This window comes from Ambystoma mexicanum, chromosome 1q, assembly GCF_040938575.1.
Source record: "Ambystoma mexicanum isolate Mex_15411 chromosome 1q, UKY_AmexF1_1, whole genome shotgun sequence".
NCBI lineage: Eukaryota > Metazoa > Chordata > Amphibia > Caudata > Ambystomatidae > Ambystoma > Ambystoma mexicanum.
In genome coordinates, this window is record NC_090922.1 from 516,203,641 (window position 1) to 516,211,649 (window position 8,009).

General features: G+C 41.9%; 1 pseudogene; it reads right to left on the reverse strand.

The window, feature by feature from the left end:
• Window positions 1-5,116: 5,116 nt before the first annotated feature.
• On the reverse strand, window positions 5,117-6,653 carry LOC138557134 (peroxisomal ATPase PEX1-like; annotated as a pseudogene).
• Between the last annotated feature and the right edge of the window lie 1,356 nt (window positions 6,654-8,009).

Consider the following 8,009-nt stretch of genomic DNA (forward strand, 5'->3'; position numbering starts at 1 on the left):
GCAAATCAAGAAATGTATTATCCAGGCACCTTCATTAGGGGGTTTTGTTTCAGGCAGGAAGACGTTGTTGTCGGTGGATGCAAGTACCTTAGGGCTTGGTGCTGCATTAGCCCAATATGATGCTGGGAAGGTCGAACACATCATTGCATTTGCTTCTAGACCCTTGAGGGGGCGGAGAAAAATTACTCTGTTATAGAAAGAGAAGCGTTGGCGGTATCATGGGCTGTTTCACACTTTACGTTTTACCTTTGGGGTCATGCTTTCATTGTAAGGACAGACCATAAGCCTTTAGTTCAGCTTATGGGCAGTGGGGAGTGGGCCAAGGGGTCCCCCAGGATTTCAGAATGGATGATAGAGTTATTGGCTTATAATTTCAAAATAGTGTACATACCTGGCAGGGAGAATGTTGTAGCGGATTGCCTGTCCAGGTTACCTACAAAGGACGATGACGCAAATGAAGTACCTGTGGATCAGGGTTTCAGTATTTCGGATATTGAGTATAATGCTGTAGGAAAGGATGAATGGGAAAGTGCTGATGTAGAAGATGTTGTGTTGACACAAATTAAAATGTGGACTAAGGTAGGGTGGCCTCACAAGGATGATATTGAAAGGAAATTTGACAGGTATTATGGTATAAAAGATGAGTTAAATTTGTCGGAAGATGGCTTAAAACTCAGGAATGGCAACAAAGTAATCCCTGCCAGTAATATCAGGTCTCATTTAGTGAACGTGGCACATCAAGGACATTTAGGTATGGGAGGAACCAAAAGGTACCTTAGACAGTCATTCTGGTGGCCTGGTGTTGATAGTGATGTTGAGAAATGTGTGAGGAACTGCAAGGAATGTGAGAGAAGTGATAAGAACAAAACAGTCAGGGAGGTGCCTATAATACCTGTTAATGTGCCCAATGAACCTTGAAAAAAAGTTGGATTTGGTAGGACCATTGCAGAATTTGGGTGATGATTATAAGTATTTAGTGGTTTTAGTGGATTACCACTCAAAGTGGATTGAATGGAAGGCACTTCGAGAGACCACTACCCCACAAATGATCTTGTTTTTCGAGGAGGTGTTTCTCAGAGAGGGTTTTCCCACGGAACTTGTTACTGATAAGCGAGTCCAGTTCTGTTCCGATAAAATGTTAGCCTTCCTTAAGAAATATTGTATAAAACACTCTAGGACGGCATGAAGTCCCTATATCACCCCAGGGCCAATGGCCTGGTGGAAAGGGTAAATAGATTCATGAAGGGTGGTTTGCAACTGGCCATGGCATCGGGTTTGAACTGGTCGAATGTTCTAAGAGAAATAATATAGAACTATTGCACTACTCCACATTCTGTTACTAAGATTTCTCCGTTCATGTCTCTCAAGGGTAGACAACCAGGCACAAGACTCTGCCCAAGTTGGTTGAACATGGCAAAGAGTGTCAACATTGATCAAGAGAAGATCATGGCACTCATTAGGGAGGCGCAACAGGAATATAAAGAGAAGTTTGATGTAGAAAAGAAAACCAGGGAAGTGAACTGGAAAGAGGGTGACTTGGTCTTTGTTAGGAATCCCAGGTTGTTCCCTAAATGTCTGGAGAGTAAGTTCATTGGTCCGAAGAAGATTGCTGTAGTGAGAGGAAATGTGGTTATTATGGCAGGGGGAGAGTGTTGGTCCATGTCTAAACTAGTTAAGTGCACACATAGTGGTGAAGCAGATGACCATGATACAAGTGACAGTCACTCTGACAATGAGCAACTGTGCAGAAGAGAATTCAGAAATGATATACAAGACGACAATAAATGGGAATCAAGTTCAGAGAGAACAAGAAATAAACCCTCTTGGTTAAAAGACTACTATTTGGAGTAAACCTGTCAAAGCTGTAAGGGAGGAGATGTGTTGGGTTTGATAATATTTATTAATATGACATACAAGGTTGTAACTTAATTATATGATAGATTGTTAAGCATGTTCTAAATCTCAATGTTTTCATGTACATGTTTCCTCTTAGTTAAGAACCAAGCAGTACTGTGCCTTCACACTATTCTTTTATGGAATGTTTACCTTCATGTTATGTTCTGGAGTGTGCAGCAGTTTGAGCCTGCTACCTCAAGCAGTGCCTGCTGTCGTGTTGGTCTGGAATAAACTTATGTTCCTGTTCATGCTGTGTGAGCACTTTCTTTACACACATCCATTTCCTTTCCAAGCCAGGGAAATTACTAAAGAGAGGTTTACTGACATACCAAGTGCCCCCTCCCATTGCACTTTATTACACTCTATTTCCTACATGTTCACAGTACTAGACTCCTTTTATGGTGATAAGGTGGAAAAGATGACATGGACACTCACTTCCCCCCTCGTGCTTCTAAGTGTACTCCTCGGTTTTTCATTTGTTTCTAGTTCAGCCTATCTCTGTCTCCGATAGCACAAATCCCCTTTCCCTGGTGGCACTGTTTTCACTCTTCCAGGTGAATGAATGGTTGTGATGTCGGGACCAGTTAAAGATGAGTGACCAATTTTAAAATGTATTAATTTTTCAAATACATTGAGGGCATCCTAACAATTATAGAGTAATTGGGAAATGCACAATATTTTTATTTAAAAATTAACATTTGAAGAATGAGATCAATGAATAAATATATGAACCAAAGAGAAGGAAAAAGAAAATGAAAGGAAGAAAGTGGGCATACATACATAAATATTATTAAAAAGGATTGAGAAAAGGTAAAACCATTAGAACCCAACCATGGAACTCAGTTCACAAATGAAAGGAAAGCAAAACCGAAAAGTTTTAGAAGGTTAGACAACGCAGGCACAGGCCTTTAACAGAATGCATATTTCAGGAAAAGGGACTGTCCTCTCACGGAGAGGCCTTAATAGTTTTTTAAATAAAGAAGTAGCTGGAATTCTTAATGCTCATACTGTGATATCATTGCAGGACGTTTGGTTAGGGTCAGTGCTAATCATGGATGGCTACTTTATTGTTGAACAGAATTTGGTGATGGCTAAGTGTGGCAGACCATCAAACGGACTCATTATAACCATAAAATCGGATGCAGTGGAAAAATAGGAAGTTTGGTCCAATGCACACTATGGGCTGATAGCAGTTAAGAAGACTTTAAAGGGGAAAAGGGAAAAAATAATTGCATCCCAATTTTAATAATTAACCTATACTGGAATCCAGCTTTTTTTTTTACATTGGAGAAGTTTTCTGCATCCTTTATTTTAATTCAGATGGTAAACATGATGGGGAAAAAGACGGTATTTCTGCTGATGAGCCTAACAGGTACAAACATGGAATGCTCTGGAGGAATATCTACCATGACTGGAATGTGCATGTTGTAAATGGCAGTGTTAAAGGTGACATCCCTGCTAGATGTGCCTGGAAAAATGGAAACTGTGTAGATTGCTTAGTATTGTCACCTGATGTATTTCATAGATTTGAGGAATTTACCGTATTACACATTGATGTTAGTGACCACAATATGTTGAGTGCTGGTTTTAGGGTTGAGACAATAGATGAAAAGGCTATATGATAAGTTCAGCGTGCAGAGGTATGAGGCGGAAACTAGTTGATAAATGAAGATTTACTTCTGTACATAAGGTAACAACTCAAGGCGAATATAAGTTACTGTCATGACTGATAAAATCCTTATCCCACGCAGGAGCTGCTGAGTCCCTCAATCCCACTAAGATGTCTAGCTCACAACTAAACTGAACAGCTGAGTACTAGACACCTCTGGGGGGAAAGGGGAAAAGTGGATAAAATAATAAATCAGACACTGGATCTTCTATATTCTTCCGGTCTCTGCATGAAAAAAAATGGTTATACATTAAATAAATACTCACACTACTAGCAACTTGTTATTAAATAATAATAATACTTTCCTACCTGAATATCCTCTGCGATAAGCCCAGAGGATGTTATATGTTTATGATTATTGTTTAAGTTCTTGTTTAAACCAAAACTGCTAAAACCTACTAGATAATGTATTGAAACTGCGCTCCTCAAAATTCAATGTTCAGCTTGTCTTTTCAAGTTCTTGACAAGAATTATGAATTTGAAATGAACCAAGATAATGAAGAACTTCTACACATTCATGTCTCAAAAAGAAATGAGTTCTTAAAATGTTAATTTGATTGTATGATGAAAAGCTGAATTAGCCTTTAGAGTCTTCCAGGAAATTATCTTCTCCTTTTTATTGTACACTCTTTTCTTGTTACAAACAGTTTATGAAGTTTTTATGCATTGAAAGGTACCTTTCACAATTGAGCGTCTTCCAAAGTATGAATTAACCTGTGCTGCTCCTTTAAAATGCTTGTAAATGATGCTAATGATTTAACTTGTGCTGCACCCTTTTAAATACTTGCAAATGATGCTACTGCCTTCTTTTGCTGTTAAAGTTTCTTTCTTAATTTCAATGCCCAGTCTTTACTTTTTCAGTTCGCCATGTTTTTGGAGCAGAATAAACAACACAGCGTCTTTTTAAATATAAACACCTTAAACCTACCACGCAACTACTCCTATTAGGTGACTTTAACCTAGGTTTTAATGACCAAATAGATAAAAACGCTACTGAAATAGCCAATACGATCTAAGCACTAGGCCTCACCCAAAAAGTCAATAAACCTACTCACCTTAAAGGGAGAATATTGGACTGGATAGCGGACCTTAATTGCTCAGCCACTATTTCATCCATCCTGCCTTGATATGATATGATATGGTATTTGTAACGCGCCTATACACAGGTGTTTCAAGGCGCGACGAGGCAGGGAGGGGAGGGACAAGGGGAGACAGACAACGATCCTACTAGGCCAGGTGTCATTCAGGTCGCGCAAGTGCAGGGGTGGGGGAGGGGGAAAAGTGCAAGGGGAAGGGGAGGGGGGAAGTGCAGTACAAGGTAAGTGGCGTAAAGTAATAAATAAATAAATAAATAGGGCCAGCTGGTGGCAAGTGCGAGGTAAGTGCAGAGCAAGTGCTGGGGAAGGGGGGGGGCTGTAGGGATACAGAGACAGTCCCGCAGTGCAAAGGGGTTCCAGGGCATCAGTGCAAGAGGAGAGTGGCTGGGCCAAGGACCGAGGCCGTCTAGAGTGGTCCAGTTGCAGGATAAGTGCAGTTTCAGTGAAGAATTAATTAGCTGTTCAGCAGGGGAGAGGGAGAGAGAAAGCAGAAGCAAAGAGGAAGGTTTTGAGGTGCTTCCTGGAACAGGTGTGTCCCTTGGGTAGACACAAGCGAAGGGTGCAGGGTATGCTCCGATTGGCTTGTAGCAATTATTGCCACCAAACTGCCCTTGGAAATGCCATCTTTGATGAGGTCTTTTAGAACTTGTGCAAACTGCTTGCTCTGAAATGCTTCAGGACTGTGTTCAAGTTCTGGTGTGGCAGGAACTCCAACAATGTGGTCCAGGTCATCCAGGAGGAGGACCGACGGCTGCCTCCATGTAGATTCTGCAAATGCTTCCTCCAGCTTCTGTCGCAGGTTTTCAAATCTTTTTCCTCGCAATGATTTACAATCAATTTCTTCTACATGAGCATCGAGGTTATCAAAAGCTTCTTTGCAAAGTGCTTTAGACAATGTTGATTTTCCACTTCCCTTAGCTCCAGTGATTAGAAGAGCCCCACTACGGAGTCCAGACGCAGTAGTTGTCAACTGCCGGTGCAGAGGGGATGCCAAAAGGCTTGATGAAATGTGTTCACAAGATGAGGTTCCCAGTTTATAGACCCCTCCGAGGCAGCTCAGTTTGTTATAAGTAAGGTTCTGGTCAGGAACAAAAGACCTGGGAGTATCGCCTTCTGTGTTTGTAGACTGCATCGTAACCTGTAGAGTTGTCTTCTGGAGAACAATGGAACTCAGCATAAAAATATTTTCTGTTGTGTCTTCATTGTCAGAAGGATGCATCACATTCAGGAGAAAATCTGTCATTCTTTCTTTAATGGGCAACTGAATCTCATCTGCACACCCCATAATCCAAGGAAAATTCACAGCAACAGAAGACTCCAGCCAGGAATTGAATGCTGCATGGACATCTTGTTCACTTACGTCTGGGTCCAATGGACGTATGGGTTGCAGCATAAGCGTGCTTGGTATTTTAGGGATAGTGTCGGATGATGTTATTCTCACAGCCGCATACAATTCTATATCCAGTTTTTTACGTAGCTCATCTGGTATCCAAACATGTCCAACATGCATAGATCCACTTCTAGCGTTGCACTTTATATCATCCTTCAGGTCTTCAAAACCGTGCCACACGATCTTCACCATAGAGGTATGTCTAGTCTCATTGCGGTCCCTTGGACCTGCCTGTTGATCGCCTTTGTTTTTGCTTTTCGGATAAAATGATCTGCTTTGCCCTTTCTTGCCTTTGTCTTGGAGAAAGCAGCTTGGTCATCTTTCCAAAGGTCACTGTGACTGGCGGCTCTAAATGTGCGGGCTCGATGTTCCATGGAAATACGTGAATGGCATTGACAAGATTGCACTCTATTGGTAGAGAAAACAGCCTCTGTCGCACACTGGACCGGCACTTGAACACTCTGAACACTGCATCAAGATGAATCAGACTCAAAGACGTCTGCTCAAATGGATGGACTCCATTTTTGTTCAGTGACATTTGTGGAGTCCTCTCGGAGCGTCCATAGAAAATACTCCCTATCAGGCCCCAGATGCTTGAAGGAGTATTTCAGCATGGACAGACCACTCTCTGATCTCCTTTCACTTATCCACTATAAGACCTATTCTACTGGCTCTACCACTAGCGCCACCATGCTCAACCAGGAGTAAAAAAAGTATCACGGTAGAGAAAGTTATCCCTGCCATTTTGTCCATACTCAACGCACTACCTGAAAATCTTGATCCCAGCAGCCTAGTTCAGGAATTTAACAACATTATGCTCACCACACTGGATTAAATTGCCCCTATCAAACTTAGGCCGAGCAAACCAATAGCCCACTTGAACAAATGGTTCACCCCACAACTTAAAGACCTCCGCACCTTAAAGAATAAAAGTGAAAGTAATTGGAGACTTTGCCCCTCTATTGAGAACAAAGCCAAATTAACCTCACTTTCTTCACACTACAAGAAGGAAATCTGCCAGGCAAAACCCAATTCATACGACAAGCGTATTGCTAACTCAAATTCAAGTATGAAAGAACTCTTTTGCATACTCAAAGAACTTACAGTACTCGCCTAACACCCTCCTGCCTAACGAGTCACTATCGGCACACAATAATACCTTCCATTTTTCCAAAATGTCAACCCTAGAGGTAGAAAAAATCATCCTATCTTTGAAGCCCTCGAACTGTAAAGGCGATATCTGCCCAGCACAGCTAATAAAAGATGCTGCCAGAGAACTCTCTCCATTTATAACTAAACTGATAAATGCCTCATTTGCTACAGGTACCATACCTGCTAACCTTAAACAATCCTGGGTGCTACCCCTCCTCAAGAAACAGACACTAGATCCTCTTATTCCCACCAACTACCGGCCCATTACCACGGTCCCATTTCTACTAAAAATATTGGATAAAGCTGCTTACATTCAAATTCAAAAACACTTGGAATTGCATAAACTTCTAGGCAACAGACAATCTGGTTTCCGCCCACTACATGGAACAGAGACAGCCCTAATCGACCTAAAGTCCCAAATAGATGAGTTGAGAGACAAAGGAAGGACAGTACTCTTGCTCCTACTTGACCTCTCTGCCGCATTTGATCTGGTCAACCACAAGGTCCTATGCCGTCACCTTGATTCTGCAGCTCACTTCTCCATGGGTGCCATCAAATGGATTGAGTCCTTCTTGAGCGAGAGAACCACGAGAGTCTTCTCCCCCTCAGCAGCTGCCGACCCCACACCCATCCTATGCGGTGTTCCCCAAGGGTCCTGCGTCTCACCTACCCTTTACAATATCTTCACTAAGCCACTGTTCAATGATCTGGACCAGCTGGGTATCACCTACACTAATTATGCAGATGATACTCAGATTCTCCTCCCACTTTCTGGGGATTATGGTACGGACACGGGCTTAGTGAA